The sequence below is a fragment of the Dermacentor albipictus genome, chromosome 9 (assembly GCF_038994185.2).
Source record: "Dermacentor albipictus isolate Rhodes 1998 colony chromosome 9, USDA_Dalb.pri_finalv2, whole genome shotgun sequence".
NCBI lineage: Eukaryota > Metazoa > Arthropoda > Arachnida > Ixodida > Ixodidae > Dermacentor > Dermacentor albipictus.
Genome location: NC_091829.1, coordinates 22231267 through 22258282, shown reverse-complemented (window position 1 = coordinate 22258282; position 27016 = coordinate 22231267). Strand labels below are relative to the sequence as shown.

The 27016-nt window shown below is 50.0% G+C and overlaps 1 protein-coding gene and 1 long non-coding RNA gene across 6 annotated transcripts in view; one reads left to right on the top strand and one right to left on the bottom strand.

The window, feature by feature from the left end:
• LOC135901975 (uncharacterized) overlaps positions 1-27016 on the bottom strand; it is a 210699-nt gene that overhangs the window by 150120 nt on the left and 33563 nt on the right. The window lies entirely within an intron of this gene.
• Positions 22086-25203, top strand: LOC135901967 (uncharacterized). The gene is made up of 3 exons (XR_010564334.2): positions 22086-22417; positions 23479-23626; positions 23729-25203. It is a non-coding gene; the product is annotated as an uncharacterized lncRNA (long non-coding RNA).

The window sequence follows — 27016 nt, the reverse complement described above, 5'->3', positions numbered from 1 at the left end:
GGCGTTCCACAACTCTAAAGAGGTCTTTCAGAGTTTCTTCCCAACGTTGCAGCCGCCAGCGCGGACGGTAGCAATTACCGTAAACGGGGGAAGTCGCTCATCGATAAAACGTTTCCTAACGGTCGTGCTTTTGTAAAGTGTGAAGCGCGTCTGTATTGAGTGCGAAACGAAAATTTTGTCCCCCTTTGCTTGTTGCCCGTTTGAAGAATGTAGTAAACCAAAAGTGTGGGGCCACGTACGGCTTTCCAAAGCGCTTCGCGGTCATGTAGTGCCGCTCCTTCGTGCGCACTCCGGCAACCATTTGTATACAGGCGAGCAGACAAGGCGTACGGGAGTCAATAGTATGCGGCAAGTGGCCGGCCGATCACCTTAACAGAGCAAGAGGCATCGCTAAATGCGTCAGCCCGTATACATTCGACAGTTCATCCTTTTATGCGATATGCGCGGCTATGCATGCAGAATGGTTCGGGCGTGCGTGCGCGCGTAAATGTACAACTTTATTGGCGAAGCAGGATCCGGCAGTAGCAGTTGTATTGCTCCAGTAAAGGTAATTTCTGCTGCTGTGTCTTATGAGCATATGTAACATTGTTGAGTATTATCTACTGAAAGAGGTCCCAGAGCGTAATAATGAAACTGGCCATACGTAGGTATAAATAGCGCTATGCAAGTACGACTCTATCCGCACAACGGTGCGCAAAGAACGACATGTGACGATACAATTAACTATGTGATGTGCTCAACTGAGACCGCAAGCACAGTGAGTGCACTGCATTTTATGCACTCTTCCGCTGCATATCTCCCACGCCCTCGGAACACCTAACGCAGACACCTAACGTCGCCTGTAGAGTACGACGCCATGAGCAGCTGCCAAGGACACCGCTTGAGGGCACATGAGACCAATCATGGGGAACAGTACAATACGCGCTGCATTTAAGCTCACCCCCCCCCCCCCCACTTCCGATGAACGTCTGTATTTCTATAGATCATATTATAAGAAGCCGACAAACAAAGACACCAAGGATAACATAGGATAACGTGGTGTTTGTTTGTAGGGTTCTCACATGACGTGATTAAAAAAAATCGGGCCCCTCGGTTAACCCCCTTCCTTCTCGTTCTGTATTTCTATAGAGGCATGTAGCCCTTCCTGCATTGGCGAAGCCAAATAACAAACAGGAAAGCGAAGCGCGTGTTAGCGTGACGTAGCTCACAGCGCATTCCAAGAGGCGGCCACCCAGGCACTTCGCGCTTACTTTGCGCATGCGCAGCAGAGCTCTATATACAGGCGTTCTGCGCAGGATGATACCCGGGGTCGGTCTCTGATCTTCTATATACATGGAAGCACAGCAGCTGCAAAGTTGGGCTTCGTAATCCGCAAATGCTGCCCCGCTCCGCGGGAGAACCGGAGCGAGCGCTTGAGAAGGCGTCGCGGCCCTTATACGCAATAGATACGCGTACAGCCCCATCCAAAAAGGCTGAAGTTTATCGATGCGAAAGCATCAAACGGCCCGTTGAGCGAAAAGGCCATCGTCTGTAGAAGCGAAACTGCACTTCAGTTCTCATTGGCTACGATGCAACGTAACGTGCTCGCCTCGACAGAGCAGAGAGGGTGAAAGGGAACAGCTGCTGCTGCGGCGATGGCGCGCCAGCTGTTGCGGAAGGGGAGAGGGCATCGCCGCGACGCCACGTCACGTCACCCTCGCAAGCCTGTCCTATACGCGCGTTCCTTGACCACGCAAGCTCTCGCTTGCATGCTAACTCGAAAGAAAAAAAATACGTTGGCGATAGTGAGTTTCGTGCCTATGACCTCACGCTCAGACGCTGAGTGTCTTTCCCGCTGGTCCAAATCGCCGCCTCCTAGTTAGGAGCCCTGCGCGCTCTGCTTTATGACATCGTGCGACTTGGAGCGAAACTTCCATTGTCAACCTCGGCGCGACGAAAGCGGTGACGTCCAAATCACAGCGACTTATTCGGGAGCGTCCCCCATTAAATTATATGGCAGTCGGGCAAGGTAGCATGACGTCACGCATCGAAGTGCACCGGGCTTGTACTGTCCGGGAGGCGTAGCACCACGCGTCTCAACACGCTTGCTTGCCAGTGTTACGAACTTCAACCGCTGCACCACGAATACGGCTTTGTGGTCCCGTAGCGCTCGTCACCCGTTTCGTGACAGAGCGTTGGTAGCGAAGACTCCGAGCCTGGCGTCGATGAGAATAACAAAAGGGACTTTATACATTATATACAGGTTATCATACAGGACATGAACGGGTCGGCACTGGGGCCGAGTGCTCACAACAAACGCGACTGTTCTCGCACGACGACGTCCGGCGAAAACGCGTTACACATCTCACCCCAGTCGGGAGCGATACTCTCTCCCGGTGGGGTCGGCAGATCCTGTTTTCGAGCGGCGTGTCTCTGATTTTATAATCCCCGAGGCCCATTGTCACTCAACCGGCCCAATACAAAGTCAGCACACGACGGTCGTCCGAGGGGTCCAACCAGCGACCGCGCTGGCCACCCGGTTCAAAGTTCGCGCGCGCGGTGACCTCCAGGCAAGGGAGGTGCGGCGCCGGGCCGTCGGGCACACGCGGACACGTCAAAACACGCTGCTCCGCCGAGGCTTCTCCCGCACGAAGGCGCAGCATCTTGACTTGTGAAGGGAGAGTTATGGCGCTCGCAGGATAGATTCTGCATCTTGCAGATTCGGGATCCGGGCTTGTGGTAATGGCACAACAGCATCCCCGCCCTCAGATAAGGCGCCGGGAAGACGAGCTGCCTCCACGTGGCTCGGATGCCAGGCGCGCACGTTCGTCAGGCTCGTCCAAGTTCACGTCCAGTGTCGGGACGCCAGGTAACCTCACGTGCCCAGGTCCGACTCGCCAGGACAGGAGCTCTGCTCACCACGTCGTCGCCAAGGCACCTTGACCAGCTCCGCTCGGGTCGTTCCTAAGACCTTGCTTCTCGCCACTGGTCCCGCTTGGTCGTTCTGCAGCTTGCAAAACCGACCGGCAAAAGGCAACACCCAACACGAACAAGTGCCCTCTGTCTCCCGTCAAACACCAGACAAGGCCATAATTCAAATCAACCTAACTAAATTGTTTTCCCCTTTTTTTCTCCCGCTGCAACAAGAGGCAGGTGTACGATCTAGCACACAAGGCTTAAACAATCAGTTTTCAAATCATCAACATAACAAAATAGAAACAATTAATAATCAGCAATAATAATTACAAATAGAATGGTCCCCTTGAAATCGCTTTGGACCGAAAACATACTTCTGAGGAAGCAAATGAGGTCATTCATTTTTCCCGGCGATATTTTCGCGGAATCTGAAGCTGCTTATATTTGCGACCCTGCTTATCCGTGTAGCGGCGGTACAATAAGCCAGATTCCTTGCCAAATGAAACCTCCTTTTTTTTCACTCCCCGTTTGACGCTCTTCCTCAGATCGGCTAGTGAACAATCTTCCTGTTGTTCGCGAATCCGAGTTTCCCTTTCAACTGCAGCCTGCTCCTGCCAGCTGGCGGAAACCGGAGCGAGTGTGGAGCCCGCGTCGCCTAATTGCGGCGTCGCGTCTCTATCGCGGCTAGCACTGCACGCGTCACTCCCACTCACCTCCAGGACCCGCTCGCCTAGGCCAGCCTCCGAGCTCTGCCTCTCCCGTGACTGCTCGCCACTCAAGTTACCGTGATCGGTCCGTGTGCCGCACCGCCTTTCGCTAACCGACGCTAGGCCAAGTTCCCTCGACAGCGGGCGCGCTTTGGATCGCGTGGGGGCCATGTACGCCACGTCGGCAAAGAATGATTTGCCCTGATCCCTCAGCAGCTGCTCCGAGCTATTTGAGAAGAGGTAGGAAAATTGCTCCGGGAGGGCGGCTGACACAGCGGCTTCGGTGTTAAGTTTCCCAAATTCTCCTTCAATGCTAACCGTTGCGATCGGTAAACAGACACTCTCCTTCTCGGCCACTTGCCGTATCCTAACGCACTCTCCCGTAAAATCACTCGAGGAGACGAAAGACGGGTGAACAACGTCCATAGTTGCTGCAGAGTCCCGCAGTGCTCGGCACTTCTTGCCGTTTACCTTAATTTCCTGCACATAGGGCTCCAATAGACGTATGTTCTTGTGAGTTTCCCGTATCGTTGCAAAAGCAATTCTCTCTGGGCAGCTTGCAGCGATGTGCCCTTGCTTTTTGCAATTGTAGCAGGTTAACGGTCTCCGTTTTTCAAAAGAACGCGTCATTTCGTTTCGCTGTTTCGGACCATCGTCATCATTCTGAGATGCATTCTGTCCATCCCTTACAGTTTCTTTGGGAAGGGACTCGTCGTCCCGAAACTCGCGACGCGTGATTTCCTTCCGTTCGTCGGGCTTCCCGTAAAACCCATCTCTTCTATCTGCTTTTTCTATGCGCACTGCCTTGCTGTGCAAGCTGCGGCGTGTGTAATACTCTTCCGCTAACTCTGCTGCCTTGTTTAGCTTAACCTCCTTTAGCCTATCTTGCAGCCAGAGCCGGACATCCTCATCAATGCAACGGTAGAACTGCTCCAACGCGATGCATTCGACAATTTTGTCGCGGTCGTCGTAAACCTCTTCGCCCTTCAGCCATTCCACCAAGTCGGCTTTTAGACGAAACGCGAAGTCAACATTCGACTCCTTACCCTTTTTTGCATACCGGAACCTCTGCCGGAAAGCTTCGGGCGACAATTTGTACTTCCGCAGTAGCGCTTCCTTCACATCACTGTAGCTCTCAAACGCCTCCTTCGATAAGCAAGTTATTACGTCTGATGCCTCCCCAGGAAGCAAGGCTAACAGATTCTGTGCCCAAAGGGATCGCTCAATGCTATTCCGTTCGCAGACGTGCTCAAATTTCACGAGGTATTTGGCCATATCCTCTCCGACGACAAAGGGTGGAAGTTGATCGCGTATTCTTGGAACATTAGAAGTGAGACTAGGCGCCGGCGAGTTATTTCGGATCTCCAACTCTTTCATTTTAAGCTCGTGCTCACGTCGCTCCCTCTCTCTCCTTTCCTCCTTTTCCTCCTCGCGAAGTTCCTTTTCTCTCCTTTCCTGCTTTTCCTCCTCGCGGCGTTCCTGTTCTCTCCTTTCCTCCCTTTCCCGTCGTTCATTTTCCTTCCTTTCCTGCTCGCAACGTTCCTTCTCCTCCCTTTCCCGACGTTCATTGATATCCGCCCAGGCCTCTGCGGCTTCCTCAGCCGTTACGTCCCCGGTCCTCATGACCTCAAGGATCGCATTCTTTCTTTTGGTTGAGCCCAACTCAATGCCCAACTCCTCACAAATTTCGAGAAGTTCCTTCACCTTGTACTTCTCCATCGTTCACACTGTCCTCCTGCTGTTTACCCTTTTTGAATATACCTGCCGTACGCTACTATAACACTACTAGTAAGACATATGCAAGTATTTCACACACTGCCCTGTTTACCCCCTCAGCATCCCCTGGTTTTCAAAACACTCTTACTAGGCTTGAAACACACAAGGTTATCACAATGCAACACCAAATCCTTCCCTAAGCTACTATAACCTGTGTCAGAGAAAGTCTGGTGTTTGAGGTAAACTTCAGGCACTCACCGCGCCGAGGTAGCTGATGCCGGTCAATCCCGTAGCTGCCATCCAGTGTTACGAACTTCAACCGCTGCACCACGAATACGGCTTTGTGGTCCCGTAGCGCTCGTCACCCGTTTCGTGACAGAGCGTTGGTAGCGAAGACTCCGAGCCTGGCGTCGATGAGAATAACAAAAGGGACTTTATACATTATATACAGGTTATCATACAGGACATGAACGGGTCGGCACTGGGGCCGAGTGCTCACAACAAACGCGACTGTTCTCGCACGACGACGTCCGGCGAAAACGCGTTACACATCTCACCCCAGTCGGGAGCGATACTCTCTCCCGGTGGGGTCGGCAGATCCTGTTTTCGAGCGGCGTGTCTCTGCTTTTATAATCCCCGAGGCCCATTGTCACTCAACCGGCCCAATACAAAGTCAGCACACGACGGTCGTCCGAGGGGTCCAACCAGCGACCGCGCTGGCCACCCGGTTCAAAGTTCGCGCGCGCGGTGACCTCCAGGCAAGGGAGGTGCGGCGCCGGGCCGTCGGGCACACGCGGACACGTCAAAACACGCTGCTCCGCCGAGGCTTCTCCCGCACGAAGGCGCAGCATCTTGACTTGTGAAGGGAGAGTTATGGCGCTCGCAGGATAGATTCTGCATCTTGCAGATTCGGGATCCGGGCTTGTGGTAATGGCACAACACCAGCGAGGAGTTCGTGACTCGATGGAAAACTCGGCGGTGTTGAACTGAACATTATTGCTTTCGTGCTTAGGTGTCCTCGAATCTTTCTTTTCCTTGTTTTTTAAGCTTGAGCTTTATTGAAGGGTTACCGCGAAATATACCGAGGAGCATCCTGACAAAACTAGCGGACGCAACCAGGTCTTTAAGGAAAGCTGCGAAACGCATGCATGAACGAAGGAAAATGAACTAAGAGATACGTACAGAAGCTAGAGATGTCAAAAACGAAAGAAAAAGAGGGAGAGAGAGAGATAAGAGAGAGAAAAAAAGTTGGCAGTTTCGGGGAGGAGCGCTGACAGCAGTAGCAATTAAGGTTGAGAGTTGCGCTTCGTGTACCTTCTCGGACGGCGTTGCAACTACAGGCGGCGCGCAAAAATTTACGGTACATTTAAAAGCTTTAACGAGCCGTGTAGGGTTTGTTAATGGCACCGCAGAGGCGCCACTGAGCTACCCGTAAAGCGCTCAGCCGTGGTCGGTAAAGGGTTGCAGAAAACAGAGCCTCTTTCCTCTTCAAAATCGCTCGCTCTCTCTCTCTCCCCGTAAAGAGCGGAGCAAGGTGAAATTACGACACCCTCAGAATGTGAGCACTAATACGGTTTTGCGTATTAATAGTCAAGAAGATTTATTATACAAGGCATGGGCTCTGCATGATTTTTTATCTTTTGTTTGCAAGCTCCAGTATAAAAAAATTCTGAGGAGTCATTCAGCCAAGAACATAACCTTTTACCTGAGAAACTTGGGAGGTTTAATAATATAGCATCTGTATTTCATATACGGCTTAGGTAAACATATCCACGTCTAAGGTATGCCTAGCCATCCACACATGATCAATTGAATGTAGCCCACATAATGTCTGGTAAATAAATTTGAATTTGAATAAGGGCAACGTTTAATCGGCAGTAAACCGGTCGACAGTTTGCACTTTAACGTCCTGTCTGGTGCATGTGACTATTTCTGTTGGCTACCGGTGATTAGGTTTACTCAGCGCAGTTCAATATGAATGATCGCCAAGAAACCCAGTTCCTTCCTTTGTTAAGCATATATAGCATACATGCATACCTAAATGTACAGTGATCACGGAATGAAACGCGTCAATTTAGGGTTAAGTAATTCGCATATTTTCGTTTTCACCGGCTGCAGTTCGTGTCACATAGACGCAATTCTGGCGCGTACACCTGCATCGGAGTCGTCCTCACCTTTGGTGACCAAATTCCTAGCGACATGACATGGTGCTTTCGAGTCCTTTGCACTTATATAGGGTTCTACTAAATGCTCTGTGTCATATTTCATTCCGTGAGCACTGTACATATACGGAACGTCAAGGCGATGGCGAAACTTCACCTGAGTGTCCACATAATTGCTATCTCACACAAAAAATGGCCCAGTTCACGGTCGTGTTACAGTAGACTGCTGCGCCTTCTATCGCCGCGCTCAGCGCACGCTATTGCTAACAGGCGACGGGTATGTGCGACACTAGACGCTCGCACTGTGCAACGAAGACGAAGCCTAACGCAACAACTCGCAATGGTTACGCATGCGCGCTGAGACTTGTAGCCTCCCGTCGTGTTCTTAAAGAACCTACGAGTGGCTGAAAATTTAGGAAGCTAAATCCCAATAAGTAACATCACGAGAGCGTCTGAAGCCAGAAGCACGAAGATCAGGCAAATCCGTGCGCTTGACGTCATTCTCGCGGCGGGTGATCGCTCGCAGAACGGTGCGCTGGCTTCCCAGGGGGCCAAGGAAAAGAAAAGGAGCGAGGCTGAAGACGACCAGCGTCGAGCAATGCGCCTGGCCGTTGAGGCCGCGAGGACTCACCGTCCTCAACGCGTGGGGACTCCTTCGTTCTCTTCCCCTACCTGCGTATAGGGTAAGAGGCGGGCACCCCAGCTCGGTGTAATAATGAAGTTTTCAATCAATCGCAGAACGGGGGTACAACAAGAAATGCCGCCGCTGCAATGACGAGGACAAGTACACCCCCTGTCGATACTATGGCTCGAGCGACGATCCTTGTTCTATAGACCGCCGTCACAATCGCTTCGAGACTCCGTTTTGCCGTGAACTTGTCTGTTGTTTATGGGGCTCCCTCTAGCGCCACTTTCGTAGGGAAACTCTATGGGCCCGACCAACCGGCTTGCCATCCAAAACAAGGCGAGCACGAGGAAGCTCACTCCCGGCGTTGCTGACGGCGGCGGCGCGGTGAACGGTCAATGTGGTTGCGCTGGCGCACTTGAATTATACGCGTCCGTAATCTGGGAAGGAAAATGGCTCCCCCGCCGCGCTCGCGGGGTTTCTCGCCAGGGTGCGCAGGAACGTGTGTACGTCTATAAGTTGCTGTACGCGTATGCACAGTGGCGTCCCCTTCCGAAACGATTACTCATTTTTCCAGCTGCTTTTAACTCCTTCGTGTGACAGCTGTGTTTCTCGCGGCAATTTCTCAAGCACCCGCCGGCTTTCTTTTTTTCTTTTTCTTCCTTTGTTAGGAGACATGAGGATGCCTGCAGAGGTACTTAATGCGGAGCGCTGCCGGTGGCTTGTTGCGGGTGAGAATGCCGGAGATTGCGCGCAGATTAGTCCGGAGGAGCCTGTATGGTCGACGACGGCGCCTTTTTTTGGATGCGGGAAAGTCGCGTACTCTTGTCGTGCCCTTGTGTGTGCGCGCGTGCGTGCGTGAGTACGGACACAATGGAAGGGACCAGCGCCAGTGCTGTGCACTTCGCGTTTACGCGCGTTCGTCTTCCTTAGCGCTGTAAGAATGTTCCACAGGGCGCGAGTGTGTTCGAGAATGTGTGTGCGCTTGTGTACGTGCATGTAAATGCGTGAACGTGCTTGACTCTAGGTGTGCGAGGCCACACGACAAAGAACATAGTACAAGGATCAAAAGCGTGCACATCGCGCAATTGTCGCCAGCCCATATTTGCCCCGGTGCTTCTTTCTTTCATTTAGTTTAGCTTGTGTGACCGCCGAGGGTGGAATTGTAGGGATTACGGGGGACACCTTTCGGTTCTTTTTGACCGAGACTCGAGGTAGAAGTTAGGGATAAGAGACGTGGTAGCGGTGTGTAACTACGCCGTTAACGAACGAGTCTTGAGGAGCTAAGCGCAGGTCGTGTGCCGGCTGTGGCTTTTGCGTTATTAACGGCAAAAGAACGTGCCACAGACGCAGAGAAAGGAGACTGGTCCATCTCGGAACCAGGAAGGAGTGGGACTTCAAAGCTTCCAATGTGGATATTGATGTCTCAAAGTTAAGACAAAAGGAAGCTGGAAGATTGGTCGAGAAGGGTGATAGGATTTAACTGTTAGTGGGGCGAATGCATTTCTTAATAATAATATTTGGGGTTTTACGTGCCAAAACCACTTTCTGATTATGAGGCACGCCGTAGTGGAGGACTCCGGAAATTTTGACCACCTGGGGTTCTTTAACGTGCACCTAAATCTAAGCACACGGGTGTTTTCGCATTTCGCCCCCATCGAAATGCGGCCGCCGTGGCCGGGATTCGATCCCGCGACCTCGTGCTCAGCAGCCCAACACCATAGCCACTGAGCAACCACGGCGGGTAATGCATTTCTTCATGAGAATGCGACACTCGTCTCAGCCCTCGAAACACAGGGGAAGTATCTATTTGTACAACTGTCCGTATTTGTACAACTTCCTTTCCAAGTACAGGATAGCGAACATGGCCCACATTCTCATAAAATTTCTTACGCTCGAATTGTTCGTAAGAGGAGATTTCGGCTAACTCTGATGCCGGACATCATCATCATCATCATCATCAGCCTGGTTACGCCCACTGCAGGGCAAAGGCCTCTCCCATATTTCTCCAACAACCCCGGTCAGGACATATCATTAACAAAATCAAATGGCCAATGGCACAGAACACTTACGGACGAAAAACTTTGCTAGTTTGCTAGTTGCTAGTTGGCTCGCATCCGTGCTTACAGCGGGAGCTGAGCGATATACGAAAAGGCGCGGCGACACAAACACAGAGGCAAGAACTGCTCGCCTGTACTCGCGGGCATCGTCTCGTATGCGCCGTGAAGGTGAACAAAGTCTAGTAAACTTCTTTGCCCTTTTTTTTTTCCTTCTCTCTTTCTCTGTCCGGCTGGAACAATCAGAGAAGCTGTAGTGAGGGTCACTGACAAGCTGAGAAATTTCGGGGCACAAGCGTTATCGCGATCCACCCCTATCCGAACCCGGCCCAAGCGGCAATCGAACTCGCCACCTCGCGCACTCGTCAGCGGAACGCCGCCCGGAGCTGCGTGAAAACGAAAGTTACGTTTAGGGGACGCAAGCGGCTTGCGTACGCAATAACTAGGGGCCATGGCACTGCGCATGCGCAGACCCAGACGTAGCGGCCTGCGCAAATCTTGCGTACGCAAGCCGCTTGCGTCCCCTAAACTAAAGCTCTCTACTGTTTTTACGAAGACAACGGTATAAACAAGCGCTAGGAGTCGGAAACACCCGAGAATCTACTGATGACGTCACGTGTAGGCTACGGTGGCGGGGAGGGCGGTAATAGAGGAAATACCGCTTCCCAAATGTGGGAAGCGCCGAGCACCCTTCTCACTTGTGTGTCACAAAACGTGCCCTCTGGCGTGACACAGCCCATGGCGTGGTGCCCACAGACGGCAAAGGACAGGTGGGCAGTGCGAGGCGGAGTCTAGAGACAGAAGTTTAACTTAGGTGGAGCACACCCATGTTCATTATCAAAAAAAAAGGCAGATGGCAAGCGTAACGAATTAGGGAGAGAGCACCCACCGCAGCGCTGCCATCTGGCTCACGGAGTCAGAGATAACGGCGTGCTCTCCGCAGTCACGTGTCAGCCGCAACTCCGACATTCCCCCCCGGCCTCTTTTATTGTTATTTTCTTTCCTTCTTTTTTTAATAATAATAAACATAGTCGCTAACCAGGTTTGTTGGCACGTCCATTTTCGTATTTATCGCGTGTTTATACGTATTTTGTATTACGTCGACATTAAAGAGATTGCCCGCACTCGGTCCACATGCGTCGGACAAGGGGCCTGCGCAGGTGGCTTTCGCTTTCGCAAGCTCGAATGACGTACGTACATGTTATTACGTCATCCCAAGCAGTCAAATGAGTCTCGGCGCGTACAACCAAGCAGTCAAATGAAACCATCGGCGCGTACAACCACCACGACGCTTTAAACTCCCGAGACCTCTTGCATACATTTTACTGCAATTTGCATTCGATTCTCTTCACAAATATACAGAATAGCGTTGCGCAAACAAACGTACACGGCTTACGTGCCTAAATAAAAACGCATTGTTCCGCCCGAGGCGAACCTAGAGATAATTGACAGCAGGCTCGAGCCTACACATGTGGGAAGCAAAGCGAGCGCTCCTACAGAGACGGTAATGTCAGAGACATAATAAGGCGTTGCTCAAACGCATAGCACAATTAGACAGAGACATCAAAGAACACGCAGTCCAGGTATGCAAGGCACTGTGGGAAGACACGTGCAACGGCCTCCAGGAGGCAGATGACCGAGGCGAGCGCTTGGCGTCTCTTTCGACACCTATTAGATCCGGTTGAGACTCGGGCCGCCCAAGGCCACAAGACTCGTAGACTAGTAAGATATTACAAAGGCGATAACTTCCTCGACGCGATACGCGACCGTTACTTTAACGAGGCCGAAAGCATCCAACACGCCGAATACGACGGCGTCGCAAACGAGAAACTGGACGCGTAATTTAGCGAAGCAGAAATTCGGATAGTCCTGTTCGAACTGAACAACCGATCGGCGCCCGGCCCGGACCGGGTTACCAACAAGACTCTCCGTAACATAGAAGACGAGTCAATCTCCCGCCTCGCGACCTACGTCAACTATAGTGCTGGCGAGGGGGTTCCCTTTCCGAAGCGTGGAAACGGGCCCCACGTTATCACGATTCCTAAACCCGGCAAGCAAGTTACGCTCGATAATCAAAGACCGATTTCGCTTACGTCTTGCGTCGATGGAACACGCAGTTCTCACCCGCGTGACCGACCTTCTCGAAGACCGTGACGCGTTCCCGCACGCCATACTATAGGATTCCGCCGCAACCTCTCCGCACAGGACCTATTGCTTCAGCTTAACACCAGATCGTAGACAACATCACCAGTTCCGCTAAGGTAATTCTCGGCCTAGATATTAAAAAGGCCTTTGACAACGTTAAACACGAAACGATCTTAAAAACAATTAGAACATTAGGACTAGGCCAAAGAACGTATATATACGTTAGAGATTTCCTCGCGGGCAGGCGCGCATGCGTCGTCGTTGGCGACGAGGAATCGCCGGAATTTGAGACGGGTCCATCCGGCATGCCGAAAGGATCCGTCATATCAACATTATATACTCTTTGATTTAGTTCTACTCGGTCTAACCGAGAAATTAACAGAAGTAGAAGGATTGCATCACAGTCTCAACGCGGATGACATGACCCTCTGGGTTCCCGGGGGAGGATGTGACGGCCACGTCGAGCGAACGATACAGGCAGGGGTAGATGCGGTCCCGAATTATTTGCGTGGAATGGGCCTCGAGTGCTCGGCTACCAATTTCGAACTCTTAATCTACAAACCCACAAGGAGAGGTCGTAAAACCCCGCGCGACGAGGAACGGGAACGGGAATATTCCAAAATACGCATTATATTGCCAAATGGTACTCCCGTACCGCACGTAGACAAAATTAGAATCCTGGGGCTACACTTCTGCAGGCAAATGGCCATAACGGAGAGACGGTGCGAAGACTTCGTCGTTCGGTAGATGACACGTTCCGACTCTTGCGTCGCATCACGAATAGACAGCAATGGTATGCGTGAAGACTGCGCGATCCGTCTCGTTCAGGCGTACGCGATAAACCGCATAACGTATGTTGCCCCCTATCACCTGAAGTGGATAGGGTGCGAAAAAAACAAGGTCGAGTGCATGATACGGAAGGCTTTCAAGAGGGCGGTCGGCGTTCCACTCAACGGGAGCACCGACAAGTTTCTAGAGCTCGGACTTCGCAACTCACTTGACCAGTTAATCGAGGCGCACGACCACGCGCAATACGAACGATTATCTGATTCAAAGACAGGTCGATGCATCCTTGAGTCACTCGGCATTACGTACCACACTCAGCATGGAAAAAAGACAGCGGTTCCGGCCTCGGTCCGCGACCGCCTGATCATCCCGCCGCTTCCCAAGAACATGCACCCGACGCACCACGCCGGGAGACGCAACAAAAGAGCAAGCGACCTTCAGAAGAAGTTTGGTAACAGCAATGAGGCGGTATACGTAGACGCGACGCGATATGGAGGAGGGAGAAGCGCACACGCGATCGCTGTTGTAGACCGCACGGGTGAGTGCCTCGCGAGCGCCACGGTGACCACGGGACACACGGAGGCGGCCGAAGAAGCCGCGATAGCCCTACAGCACTGGCCGCGGTGCCGAACGCTGGGATCGTGATCAGCGACTCGCAGGCGGCAATCCGCGGCTTCGCGCGCGGTCGCGTCTCGCGGGAAGCGGCCCGCATACTCCAAATTTGTGACAACGGCGACTCGTCATCGCCCTCGCAACCCCAAAAATTCTACGGTCTTCCTCCTCTGGACCACGGCAAACACCGATATCCCGCTCGCGGGCAACGAGGCGGCCCACGCCACGGCTCGAGGTCTCACACGCCGAGCCGCCGCAGATTATGTGGCCGCCATCTCCGCCCCCGAGAGCGGGGCATCGGATCTGCCGGATCGGGACACTACAACAGAAATGCAGCCACAAGAATCACAGTGAGCGTGGGGCGATCGCCTGATCACGTTCAGAGACCTCACCCAACACCACAGACTCGAAAGACGCACATTCCCGCCACCGCACGATAAATTAAACAGGAATGAGGCCGTAACTTTACGATTGCTCCAGACACACACCTACCCTGCCCCCGCCGTCTTACATCACTGCTACCCGGGTTTATATCCAACAGGTGCCTGTAAAGCTTGCGGACAGAGAGCAACGCTGCGACACATGCTCTGGGGACGTGCCGGCAAGCACGGTAATGAAACCAGCTCCGTTCGCGACGCGTCCGTAATCGCGGCCGTTGCCAGAGTACGGGAAGCCTCGAGCTCGCTTCTGCCCGACGCCGCCCCGGCGGGACCTTCTCCATCGGCGTCGCCACCGCTGGGAGGCGGGTCTCAAAATTTAAGAGCTGGCAGACCAGCTCTGGGCCGTCCGGCAAGCCGAAGATGCCGCCCGAGTCCAAGAACTTCAAGCCGCCACCTGAGGCCACCACAACAAAAACTGCCGGACCATTCATTAATAAAATTTCTTCTTGTTTTTCTTAATGGCCGTGAACGCTCCTTACGCTAATGGGCAGTTATTTGGCTAGTTATTTGGCGAACTTGACGTACGTACGCGCGCTATAAGAAATAACGTCGTCAAAAGCACGGCCGGACTGCACTTTCATGGCGGTGGCTGTGGCTCCCGCTTCAGGGCGAATTGGTTCCGATAGCTAAGCTCTCGCTACTGCTGATAGCCAATAAAGGCTTGAATAAGATTTCGCTTCTTCTGGGTGCACCTGAAGCGCTGGTTATGGGCGCTGAGGGAGTCCCTTTCGCGAGATCTTTCGGCGATGCCGGCTCCGGTATAAGCCTGAGTTGATGCGTCTATATGGTGGCCAGTAAAACGCGGAACGCACATGAAAAAAAAAAAAACGACAGAAGGGGCGCTAATGGATTGTCCCGACTTGGATTCTGCTGTACCACGCGGGTTCGACGAACACCGAAATAAAGCCCCAGCAATGCCGCTTTGGCGCAGGATGGCGCAGAGCGTCGCTCTCGGCGCAGTTTGGCGCACTTGGCACAAGCTGTTCCACCACTGAACAAAGTTTGTGACCGAACTACTTCAGTAGCTTCCACAGCGTTGCACCTGGCGTCTGAAACGGAGCATAGATATTTTAATTACACGAAATACAGAGACGTCGACGCGATCTAGTGCGCTTTGTCGTAACAGGGATCGAAAGGAGATTTCCCGTGCGCATCAGCGAATGTTTACTTAGCCGACACCTCACGATACAGTGAAAGACGTCCCGTAACTCATGGGCAATACTGGAACTTTTCCCTGTAGCGCCTTTTAGTTGCAACAGCTTATATATATAGGGTGTCCCAGCTAACGTTAACCAAACTGTTTAAAGAAAAAATTAAGAATCACGGTGCGAGATATGATTATAAGCCTATAATGTGTGCGGTTGGTTCGGTCGCCACCGGTCTGTCGACCGAACACCGTATGTATTATAACCGTATCTTGCTCCATGATTTTTTTATTTCATTGTTTATTTTATTTGAATAGCTTGGCCAACGTTAGCTGTTATACATGGTAGGATAACACATTGTCAGATGCTCTGCTTCCCTCCCCCATATACCCCCATTGCAAGATAGAATAAAGAACGGTGCGTATACGGCGGTAGAATAAAGAAAAGTCCGGGCCCTGCTCTAGTGGTGTCAGTGATACCAGCCCAAACTCTGAATGCTGTGAGGTGCCAGACACACTTGAACATATATTTTGTGTGTGTCCCGCCTACGCGCAAGAACGGCAGCAACTTGTCTCTTCCATTGCAAAGATCCATGAGAGACCGCTATCGGACGAGTTTCTTTTAGGTCCTTGGCCTAATGCAAACAGCGCAGCCCTGGTAACAAGAGCCGCTACAGCTTTTCTCCAAGCCACTGGGCTGGACGCACGGCTTTAGAGAGGCCACAATTCTGCGAATTTGTATATACGCATATCTTCCTTATACCACCATCATTCATCAGCCCTTTTCCTCCCCGTCCCTCTTCCCCAGTGTAGAGTAGCAGGCCAGAGCAAGTTATAGCTCAGGCCGACCTCTCTACCTTTCTGTAAATCTCTCTCTCTCTCTCTCTGTCGCGCCGTGTATCAGAGACGACATATATACCACGGGAGTGCCACAACGTGACAGATATGTCGTAGACACGGCCGACGAGGCTTCACTCCCCATAACGCTGCGAGTTAAAAAAGGGGGAGGAAGAATAAGAACAAAAAATCTAAAGAAAAAGACAGGAAATAGGTGACCTAAGAACTGACAAAGCAACAACCTCTATACTTTGTGTTGCTTTCCTTACCTTCCTGCACACGCTTGCTTGCTTGCTTGCTCGAAGTCGTGACTCGACTCACGGTGAAACCTCGGCTGCGCCCCGCCTGTCGCCACGAAGTATGTAAGCACGACGAGACCGAGTCGACTGCTGTGGACAGGCTTGCAAGCCAGCAGGCGCAGCGAAGCAAAGCGAAAAGGATTTTAAACCGCGCGTAGAGGCGAAGGGGTTTGACAAGAACGGCAGGGCTGCCGTACCAAGGGTGGTGGGCTTCGTCTATATACATGACCGACTGGTCTGCTTCAAAGAGGCGTATACGGTCCGACCCGGATATAACGAACGGTAGGCCTGCGCGCTAAAAATAGTTCGCTATATCCGGTAATTCGAAATACCCCAACTCGCGCTTATAAGGAACTTCAACGAACCTTTGCGAGGGGCTCGTTATGCGCGGATCTGTTATATACAGTGGCAAGAATGAGTGACGACGGAATCCACTTATTGGAAACGAAACTACGCGTAGTAGGCAGCAACTCTTGCCTGTTCCTCAGTGTCACTATTAGCCCCGAGAATTAGGAGTGGCGCCCTCTCGCGAGTGACGTCACGGCCAGGACGCCGCTCGCTCCGGCTCGCTCGGCTGCCGCGCGCACTCGTTCCCTTCTTGTATGATTGGGGTATGGGTGGCTCGAGCCGTACGTATTGAAGGATACGTCGGCTTCTTTCAGCTGCCATACCTTAACCACAGTTTCTTCTTCAAAAGCGTGTGAGTCGAGAAACATTGCGGCTTGGATATCGCAAGCTAAGTAGCGTTAAAGGGGTCTACTAGGTGTTGCAATGCATATATGCGCCGTGTCTATCGGTAAATTTTGACTAAAAAAAGAATATCTGCAAATTCAACGCGCGAAGTTGTGTATGATGCTTCGCTAAACATTTAACATTCCTTTAGTATTTAGCTATGAGAGGCATTGCATTTTACGTGGAAGAAAAATTTGGTAATTGGCGTCAACATGTTATCTGATTTTAGAAAGACACTGCCCAGCGAAGCTCTGATCATGATTCCTATTACTCTGGTATGTTGTTCTATTCAAATATGGCCATTCATTAATGCGTAAAAAAATAGTTAGGCGCGCATTTCTTATGAAAAAGTTTGCTGCTACTTCCATCCCCCTTTGAAACAGGCCTCCAAAAAACGAATTGCTCATGGCTGCTAAAACGACGGCGCGTCATGTAGAGTATTTACATAGTTAATTCACAAACACCATAGTAGCAATCACCTGAGAGAAAAGTTTCGTTGTTAAGATCGAGAGCCACTCAATTGAAAGTGATGAAATGTTTCATAGTGGCCCTCAGTAGCCTTTATCGACAATATGGCACACCCCTGATCACGTAACGGTAGCAATCGACTGTCCGTATGGCGAGGCACGCTATGTTCGCGAAACCCATCAGTTCACGACAACTTCGAATTAAAACCATAAAGCATGTTTTGTACAGCGCCAACTGGAATGGCTAAAGTATTCTCGAGCTACTACACCGCAGCTTAGATTTCCTGTATACAAAAGGAAAATTCAAGCACCTTCTGTCTCACAATGTCTCGATCCAGCGTTATTCAATTATACAAACGGATAACTATTCGATTCGTCGGTACATAAAAGAGAACCTTGCAGGCAAAGTTTGCTCCAATCCAATCGCAAACATTCATAAAGAAAGCACCACAAGCCTTGCATATACTTTCACTTGATTTCTGACCCACCACCGGGGGAATTTCGATATCTTCAATATGTCCCATACTACTAATCATTGACGCTTCGACTTCTTTCTGGCTGCAGCTATGCGGTCCAGCAGGCATACTTCACTAAAAAAATTGGGCCGAGCAGCCTGTGTCAGTTCGCCAAACAGATTCGTCATGTATATTCCTCAAGCAGCAAGCACCAGTAAATTTCTCAAGTGAGTTTGATTTGATTTATTAATTTCCATTTACACACACACATGTACAGAGGAGTGGTAAGTGGAGGTGGATGAGGGAAAAAAGTCGCAAAGACGCGGCTTGAGGTAACCTCACCCCCTTAGGTACAATATGGCTGCATGGGGTAACACATCAAGCGCCATATAAATTACATTTATATAGTGGCCATAAAACATTGCAGTTATACAATATACGAAAGAACAGTGAAATATTTCCACAATAACAATGCAAAACACACTGTGGCATTGAAATAAATAAATGATATACACTTGGTAATATAGACACAAAAAGAGGAACAAAACTTACATTATTAATCATTAACAAACGCGCCCTAAAGAGGTGAGTTGAACGTGTAACACGGAAAAGGAAATATATATTGGTACATTCCTATTTGTACTCTGTAAATATCTGTAAGCCTTCATTAACTTTACTTCAAATTTCCGCCGCTTAAAAAAAAATAAACACGTGAAGAACCGCCTAATGTTGACAGGCAGTTAAAGAAGCAAGTGAGGCGTGTAGAATCTAAGCTCCAGTATTAGTTAAGTCCCCGTGCTACTGCCGAGCGTTTCTGTGAGGAAATGCAAAAATTCGATATTATACCATGAACTACTCGTCGTGAGCAAACCTATTTTAGCGGAATAAAATCAACGTAACTGCTGTAGAAGTCATATATAGCCAGCTTTGTGACATACTTGTTGCACCGCGGCAGGTATGGTATCATAACTGGATTCCTATAGGCTATGCTTTTGCGATTGTCTATCCGCGCATGAAAAACCCGCAATGGGCTGGTCTGCGTCGCTTCAGCTGGCACTGTAGCGTTGCCTTCGAGAGCTGCATTGTTGTCTAAGAAATTAGCTCTCTGAATAAATGTTCGCAAAGGAAGACGTCGTAAAAATATATTTGATACGACCACCATAAGTATACAAGCAGAGAGAACGAGGGCGAACAAACGAGAACACCGCAGAAAGCACCCGGACAATGCCCGAACTGTAGCAGACGACAGGCGCGAGTCCGTGCCCTGACGTCACGCGAGCGGCGCTCGCAGCGCCGCTCGCGTTCGTTCTCGGGGCTAATAGGAATGGTGGTGTCAGTGACCTAGATGGTGCAGACCTGCCCCACTCCACTCCCTTCAATGTCGGCACTGTATACCGGCGCGGTATACATCCAACGCAAAAGTGCCCCCTGAATCGTCGGGCGAGGTGGCTCCTGATCTGGCAGCCGACGCCCCAAGTTATCAGGCAGTTGATTTTACATGAGCATCGGATAGTAAGGTTCCCGCGTTCAATATGGAAAGTAATTCACTTTATCCGCGTTCGATTGCGCACTATATACAGTACGCGTAGATGAGCGGATTGTGAAACGCTTCTCGCCGGGTACCACGCCGTGACCAGCACGCGCAGCAGACTGGGTGGGAGAAGAGGGGGGGGGGAGGGAAAGAGAGAGAGAGAGAGAGAGAGAGAGAGAGAGAGAGAGAGAAGAGGACTTGCGACTGCGGGTTGTACATCGTAACGCAATGGCACGGTTGCCTTTTTTTTTTACTTTCGTGGTTTATTTCTGTCACGTTCAGCTCGCACGCGCAAGCGGCCACGCTGACGGCGGGGAATTTCGTTTTCCCCAGAGAGGCTTCGCCTTGACGTCGTGATGCTATACGAGGCCAGGGAAACGACTCCCAGAGAGGAGACACGTGAGGAACGGGGAACGCACACACACGTTGTCATTTGCACAGCGTACATGCGTTCTGTGGCTCCGAGTGCGTTTGCTCCGCGGGTGCGAGCGTCTCTTTTATTGGCCTTGTCTGCGTTCATCTTACTAGCGTACAGGCGTGTGTACGCCTTTGCTTGTGTGTGTGTGTGTGGTCTGTGTACGTTGGGGATGTGTGAGTGCGTGTGCTCGAGTACATTGCGTGCGTACGCGGTATACGTGTGGCGTGTACGGTGGGGGGGGGGGGGGGGGGGGGGTAGGTGAGAGCACAGGTAATGGCCTCCCGTCTCACACATCGTCCTGCACTTGACTCTCTCGTCGCGTGTCTCGTGTAAGGATACGTCCGGCAGCCGGCGATGTCGGCTAACTGCTTTCCGCATACGCGCAAGCAGACGACACTTTAGCGGATACGACACGTAATTTGAGATACCGATTAGGATGTGGCGGAAGAATTCGCTACAGTTCCTCGATGCTGCGGAAGTACGATTTCCAGCTTCTGTTGCTGACACCGGCCACAGAACGATCGCTACAGACACTGAGTCACCGCGGCGGACGCGTGATCCACCCCACTCATTGGCACACATGCCACCGTAGAAGGGAACAGCGCAAGAAATGGAAGTTGCACAGAACACAGATACACACAGAGCGTTATCCGCAGACATCTGGCTTGCCCGGTCTTTTGCGCTATTACTTTCGGCTTCGTTCGAAAGAGCGATACGACGATCCTCACGAGCCTGTCTCGTTCGTCGCATGCGACTTGGTGCTCCTATGGACCCCGCAACGCAAGCGCGCATATAGCTCGCATCCCGTGCAACGACTGGCGATCCAGCAGACATCACGTGACTCACGTCGCTCGCCTGAAATGTGCCTACTTTTCCAATCCTTCCTGCACTCGCCCAACGGATTTCGTATGCTAATGGGGGCAGGTAATGGACATACTAGAAGTGGATTGAGGAAGAACAGCAGGTGAACGAGAAGCCCTGGCTGCCGGACTGTGCGATCACCCCATCGCCTAATTAAAGCATTTCATCGTAGCAGTTTTGCCTTACCAACTAGTTGAAATTCAGACCTTAGTTATACGCTCGTCAGCTTACGAACGGCCCAAAATCGGCGAAGTCGAAGGAAGACTGGACGAATTGGTAGTTCGAAAATTGAGCTTGTGTTGTGTCAACGTCTTCCTTCCGCTTCGTTTTCAGTGCGCTGTTGCTATTTGACATTAATCGACAAAGTCTGTAGACAACAGTACAGAAGTGAGCTTTGCAGTTGTTCCTTGTTCCTTGGCCAAGGCTGTCTTTTGTTCCTTCCTTTATGGCGAGAGCATGCAGCCTTCCGGGAAGTTTTACGCAACCGCTACTATTGATACCGATCTGATATAAACACTCACAAAAAAACTTGAAGTGTGAGTAAGCATTGATCCTTGAACAAACGGCACAGGCAATAACACTATCTTGTTTTTGAAGAACAATGTCTCCATTCCGGTAAAATTGTTCTGGGAAGCGCGAAATTGCACAAGGAGTGCGTCTTCGCACCGTTTCCTTCTGAACGACACATTCGACAAAACAACGGCTGCAGCCGACAGGGCGATCTTGCAGATGAACCTAGGTCGGTTTCTGCGGCGAACCGTTTGTTTCGTTTCAGTGTTTTAACCTCACCATCATTTACATTCTTTTATTTCACGGGGGCGATAAAAATTTAACCGTCTCTTTTGCCAGGCGGAGAACGTTTTGTCTGCGTCAAACAGAAGCGTTCTTTCCCCTATCTTATTTTCACTGCATCATCCAGACGATACTCCGTTTCCTCTGGAGACGTTTTTATTTTTTTATTTTTTTTAAACAGACGAGCGTGCACGCACGCGTGTCATATTACGCCAAGAAAATCGTTTTTCTTCCCGATCATATCAACTTCCGAAGAGCCCTTCGAAGAGGCGTCCGTTTACGTCTGTTACATAACCTCTTTCGTCTTCTGTCAGGGGGGCAGGCCGCAATATGCGTATGCGCCCTGTCGTCTGCGCTCTGCCGTCTGCGCAATATATGCGCCCTGTCGTCTGCGCAATTCGCAACTCCAGCAATTCATGCGACACCTAGCGGCAGTAGGGAGAAACGAAATACAGAGGTCCAGTCGCCGTGTGTGCCGTGGAGGCTGCTGTCGCGGACGGAAGAATGAAGCTGCTAGCAAAGAAAAAGCGAACGGCCAAGCAGTTCTGCTGTGTTCCTCGGTGCGTGCCAGCGAGATGGAAGGACCGCGATATTTCCGTTCACGCACTTCCCTCCGAGTGGAAAGGCTGAAGCCGCAGAACCAGGTGGATCGCTAACCTCCGCATCGGCAAGGCTGTGACGCTTACAGTGACTGTTTGCTCGCGGCATTTTGCACGGGATAATTTCTCCTTACCAGGTGAGACACTATTGTGAACTTGTGAACTCGACCCTAATGCATGACCATTGTGCGTGGCCATTATACATGTCACTGTGTCACCTTATGTAAACACGTTTCGCATTGCGGGCACTGGCGATTGGGATATGCATTATTTGCTGCATATGTTAGCCGCAACGCGAAATTCGAGCACAGGTTCGAGACCTGTCACAGCGGTTTCTCCGAGGAACGTCTCTTCTGCACTCGTTAACCACATTGGCTGTAATTAGAGCTCATGTTCGACGCTTCACAGCGGTTTCTGCGAGCAACGTCACCTCTGCGCTCGTTGGCTACACCCGGCTGTAACTCGGGAGGCTTTTGATGCCCAGCACGTCTCGCGCAACTTATACGGGCGTCGGAGATTCAAATGTTTACGAATGATGTACTAGCAAGTTCGGGAAGTGTTGAGTGTAAACGTGCCACGTATGTGGCATGCTAAAGCGGAATAAATATCATGCGTGGTGCGGATGAACTTGCAGCACAGGCGCACTGCACGCGGGCACTTCCCAGCGCGACTGATTACGAATTTGCCACTTGCACTTGAGAATCTCCGACGTGCTCAAGAGTGGCCATATGACACTGGTATTTCGCACCGACGGCGAGCCTATCGCGTTCATTGCAGAAGTTTGCCACTTACGCGACAGCCACATGTCAATTTTACACGCGTTTGCTAGTTTCGAGGAAAATTTACGGCGTCCGCCGTCTACTGACGTGTCGCATATGTATGTGCAGTATTAGTACCTAAGCTAGCTTTATCTGTGTTATTAAATCATCCCCAACTCAGTGGCATAACTACTCCGGTCATGTGGTGGTGTTTGCACCTGTGTACTTTGTGTTATGAGCAGCTTTCAACTACGTTTTGCAGATGCTACATTCGGTGTACATCGTTGCATAGCCTTGCACACTCAAACCGTGCTTCATTTCCTTGCAAATGCTTTTTTATAAATATTGTGGCTTTGTTTCTGAGGTAAAAAGAAAAAAAATTCTGGGTGCAGCCCATATTGAGGCACAACAAAGCATAAACAATTCATTTATTTTTTCAGATGTAGCATGTCAAAGACAGCGGCTGAAAAAAATGCAATACCAACTGAAAACCTGCCAAGGACGTCATGTTATGATGAGAACAAGGATGCTCATATGAAAGAGCTTTCACTGGCAAGACTTCGCTGACGTGTGTATCGGTCAGCCAGAGTAAGTTAATTTGACTACATGGTGCAGCACTTATATGCTTATGGTACATACACCATGTCTCAAAGCATGCAATAGATGTCAACACCTTTTAATGCATTACAGAATGAATCAAGCAAAGAAACTGTTGCCTCCCCATTAGAAGCAAAGGTGTTGCCCCATGCACCTGTCAGCACGACCACCATGGTAAATTGGCTGCCTGCAACTTGTGCACACATTGCTTCACCACTAATTCCTTGGGATTAAACTCTGACATTGCAGGACGATCTCCCATCCCCTGACCGCAACAGCATGGACCAAATAAGTGACAAAGGAAATATGGTAATTTCTTTTTGTATATGTATGTGTTGTGGTAGCTGTCTTTACCTAGACGGTGGCATGCTTTCTGGATTTACATCGTAAAAGCATTGTAGCACGTGGTGTGTGATGGGTGCACATTAATTGCAACTTGTGCACACATTGCTTAACCACTGGTTTCTTGAACTGAACTCTATCTGACATTGCAGGACGATTTCCCATCCCCTAACAGCATTGACCAAAGCCTTGCAAACACCATAAGGGACAAGGACATAGCAAATATGGCAATTTATTTTTTCTATATATTTGTGATGTGGTAGCTGTCTTTACCTAGCCGGCAGCATGTTTTCTGGATTAATTCGTGAAAGGATTGTGGTGTGTGATGGGTGCAAATTAACTGATGCAAAAAGCTTGGCTTTCCTACTTCCAACATTGAATTTAATACACTGACGTGCATTATTGGAATGACAAAAAGAAGCTGCATTTCGCGTCAGATATGTCAGACATTACAACTCTTGCTTTTGTTTTGTGACAGGAATGTGCTTGCCAACCTGGCCTCCAGACATTAATGGCAGAGTACTCAAGAGAAGAAAAAGACGTGGCAAATTTCCTACTAGAAATGGCTTCACGGACAAGGCTTACAGAAAGCAAGGCTGCCCAAGTGACATCGGGTACTTTTCCACAGAAGTTTGTGAACACGATAAATAGTAGCGACGTAAATACATTCACAGGCCTGCCATCATTCGATGTTCTGAATGCTCGTGTGACGTGCTACACAAAAATTCATCCACTTTCAGGACGGCACCAGTTATGTGTAAAAACAATTGCATTGACATTGGTGAAATTGAAGCATATTTCCACTGCATTCTTGAGTCACCTTTTTAACTGTTCTCTAACTACATGTAGCAACATAATTGCAGAGACTGCTCAGTTGATGTGTGAAATTTTAAAAGTAACTGTGGCTGTGCCACCAAAAGATGAATTCCAGTGGCGCGTTTGCATATTCGGCATTAGGTGATTCACCTGAAGTCGTGCCATGGCTGGCGATATTGCAAGTAGCCTGTATTGCATAGAGGCATTTGTGCGTGTGACCTTGGCTCCATCAAAGCGTGGCGGCCTTGAGAGTAAGTGCAGTCTTCTGTTTGGAAATCCAGCATTTTTTATGCCACTCAGCCACTTCATACTTTTCAGACACGGTCGTTGCCATGTGATCTACATGCTGCACTTGTTTGCATTGGCCAAACCTGCAGACTTCAACTTCAACACACTTTTTGTAAATTAGCAATGCAGTATTCTTCATTGAAGTGCTGATTTACACTACGCATTCTGATGCAAGTTTTCATCTTATGGTATTCCGAGATATTTGCAGTTCACTTATGATCTGTGTGCATAGAGTTGTGGTTATTCTTCAATGGCGGTTTGTTGTCCCTTTCCTTACTTGTATTTTTTCACAAAATAAACCACATGCACTCAATATTTTGTTCACTGTACTTGCCTCATACGTTTTACTCAAGCCCATTTTTGTTGCACTTTTTAGCATATGAGGGTATATCTGGCCAAACAGAACATGAGAAGTAACATGGAACAGTGTCAAACCTGCATACGATGAGTATTTAAAAAGTTTGGCCACCAGAGTTGAGTACTCTGAAAGAATGGTTTGATTCAAATGACCCCAGCTGGTATATGTACCATAATTTATGCTTCTTCCCAGCTTGTTGAATACAGTGCAAATGGCTGTCCTGGGAAGCATAACTAAACCACTGGTAATACAACATGGGGAGACACTTGTGCAGACTTAACATCAGTGAATGATAATTATTGACCTCCAGAGAGCATATAGAGCTGTTCTTACTATCAACATATCAATAAATGGAAAGTAAGTGACATAAAAGTTTAACACGCACTTAAAGCACTTAACAAACACTTAAAGGGGCACTGAAACACTTCCGACTGATCATAGTTACCTCACTACAAAAGGACACCGCCTGCTGCAAAAATTTTTCGAATCATTGAACTGTAAGCGGAATTAGTAGTTATTGCACTGATGCATTGCTTTCTCCTTTCGCCTCAGCTAGTGTGCTGGAAGCTACACGGTGCATGGCAAGGTAGCAAGGTCCTGGTCAAGTTTTTTTTTTTACACATTGCTACTTGTGGTTCAGGCATGTGTGGCACTCTCTAAACGCGAGATGGACGCCTGGAGCTACATCACTTACAGAGACCAATAAATACACACGGCTGTCTGATCGTCCTGCGAACAGAGCTTGTGGTGGTCGTGGTATCTATATCATGCGGCATGCCAGTTTCAGGGCCCCTTTAAGAAGGGCACTAACAAAGACAACAAAAGTTGGTTTCATGAGTTCTGCCTGAGTCGCCACTGATATCACGCAGTTGCTCGAGCACAAATTGTGAAACAATAGCGTATGAGCCATAGGAAACGAACAGTCATGTCGGCAAAAAAAAGAAAAAAAGCAGGATATGTATTGTGATAGGTAACCCCAAGCGCCACAGCACAAGGTGAAGCTAAGTTGCAGTTCGGCACATAAAAGGATCTCTTCTGCTTACAACGGTGCACGCACATGAACATTCCACTTTACTACGATCTTTGCACTATGAACAGCATTGAAACGCAATGTAGAGACGAAACGTTAAAGGGACTGACAACTACACCAAATGTTCCAGGATAAGGTGCCAGGAGAAACAGCCGAGATGTGCTTGCACTTTTGCGACAATCCAGCAGTGCACGAACACTTTGCCTCCACGATCGATGGGTCCCGGAATGCGTCGGCGATTCTCACCACAATCTCGTGCGGGTCCGCTGTCACGCCGGAGGTTTGCACACACGCGCGACCACTTCTACTTAATTACTCTTTATACCACTGGTGCCGACTAAAATGAGGTGCTCGACGTCCACTACCCGTTCTCCCCCCACAAAACAGCGCGAATTAACATCGCAGTGCAACAAACTTAATGTTTTCACCAAGGAAAGCGTACGCGGGGACCTCCGTAAAGCCGCCATACTGCACAGTGTAGCCAGACCGGGTCAGGCTCCGCAGCGCCCCCTAATGTTGATTTGAGTTGCCAATATGCTTTAACGTC